This window comes from Carcharhinus amblyrhynchos, chromosome 14 (assembly GCF_965287045.1).
Source record: "Carcharhinus amblyrhynchos chromosome 14, sCarAmb.v2.hapA, whole genome shotgun sequence".
NCBI classification, from domain to species: Eukaryota; Metazoa; Chordata; class Chondrichthyes; order Carcharhiniformes; family Carcharhinidae; genus Carcharhinus; species Carcharhinus amblyrhynchos.
The window spans coordinates 12,479,984-12,481,906 of record NC_137337.1 but is presented as its reverse complement, the minus strand read 5'-3'; the positions used below and the strand labels follow the sequence as shown (position 1 = coordinate 12,481,906).

The following is a 1,923-nucleotide window of genomic DNA, read 5'->3' as shown; positions in this document are numbered from 1 at the left end:
CTTAACTCTGAATCAACCTAGCAAATCTCACCGTCGCCCCCCCTTCCGCAACCACCCACCAGTGCCAGTACATCCTTTCTCAAGTAAGGAGATCAAAACATACACAGTATTCCAAGTGTGGCCTCGCCGGAACCTTATACAGCTGCAACGTAACCTCCCTGTTTTTAAACTCCATCCCTCTAGCAATGAAGGACAAAATTCCATTTGCGTTCTTAATTATCTGCTGCACCTACAAGCCAACATTTTGTGATCCATGCACAAGGACACCCAGGTCCCTCTGCACCACAGCTGCAATATTTTTAACCATTTTTTACCATTTAAATAATAGTCCAATTTACTGTTATTCCTACCAAAATGGATAACCTCACATTTACAAACATTGTACTCCATCTGCCAGACCCTTGCTCAGTCACTTAAAATTATCCAATCTATCTCATGGTAACTCCCCTGTCCCTAATGTCCAGGTATTTCTAGCTTCCTTTCCCATTTATCTCAGCTATAATCTTCAATTGATTAAAGGCTCTTTCTTCAATCTGCATTTTGCATTTCTCTCAAGTCTCAATATCCTTCAGTGTTCTTCTATGTTTTCCACTCCATTTCTCTTTCACAATCTTTACTCTTTCTCTCCAATCCAAAATTCACAATTAACCACATTTTCTTTTTTGCTGCTGTTTCCTGTTTTGGATCACTATCATCAAATTCCTGCTGACTGCTCTGTCTTAACCGTCTACTCCCCCAGTTCCATTGCTTGTTGCGTTGTCTCTTGCCAATACCCTATTCTCTCTGAAACTCCATCATTTTCTATTTGCTCTATCAGGCATCAAGGCCAATATTAATTTGTTTGAATAAGAAATGGAATAAAAGCAATTTAATTGCCATTTTAACTATATGCTAATTAATATGTGAACACTAACTGCAACATGCATTTACTCTGTACCTTTGAGGGAATAAAATGTCCCAAGGTTGTGGTAATTGTCCCTTTAAAGGACAATACAGCAGAGTAAGGGTCACCTGGTCTGGATGACCAATCTGGACACAGAGTGTGGAATCAGCCATGGTGAGAAAGGCTCCTAGGCAAAGACATTTTGGGAGCTAGCTATAACCGTGCAGCTGCTACTCTTAGGGATCACTTCTCGGCCTTCTGGCTAAGATCGTTTCTCGGCCTTTTGGCTAAGATCAAGTGTAGTATTGACATGCTGCACTTGGTTGAAGTCATTAGGTTACATTTCAGCTTAATTTGAAGCAATTTTATAAAGCGGCATCTCGGCCTTTTGGCTAAGATGCAAATAAGATCGAGCCTTGGAGGAGGAGCTACACCTATTACAATCAGCCGGGATCATGTAGATCAAGCCCAAGACAGGAGGTGAGAGCCCTGTCTCGTCAGCTTGGATCGGGAATGTCCCGACTTGTTGGGACTCTGAATTGGCTTTAATTTGACTTGATTGGATTGGAATAAAGTAAACAAACAAAAAAAATTCTTATAAATATCTTTTGTGTTCACTAATGAAGTCTTTGAAAGTACATCTTTTCAAAGATTCTGTTTAAAAATTTGTTCCCATAGGATGTCAGCATCACCGGCAATGCCAGCATTTGTTGCCATCCTTAATTGCTCTTGAGAAGGTGGTGGTGAGTTTCCTCCTTGAACTGCTGTAGTCAACATGGTGTAGACACAGCCACTCCAGGTTCTGACTCAGTGACAGTGAGGGAACAGTGATTTATTTCTAAGTCAGGATGGTGTATGTCTTGGAGGGCAACTAGCAGTTGATGCTGTTCCTAAGCATCTGCTGCCCTTGTCCTTCTAGGTGGTTGAGGTCATAGGTTTGCAAGGTGAAATCAAAGGAGTCAAAGGAGAAGCAAGTTGCTGCAATGAATCTTGCAGATGGTACACACTGATGTCACTGTGCGCCAGTGGTGGAGGAATCA

At 41.7% G+C, this 1,923-nt stretch overlaps 1 pseudogene; it reads left to right on the top strand.

The window, feature by feature from the left end:
* Window positions 1–1,150: 1,150 nt before the first annotated feature.
* Window positions 1,151–1,329, top strand: LOC145352837 (U2 spliceosomal RNA; annotated as a pseudogene).
* The last annotated feature ends 594 nt before the right edge of the window (window positions 1,330–1,923 follow it).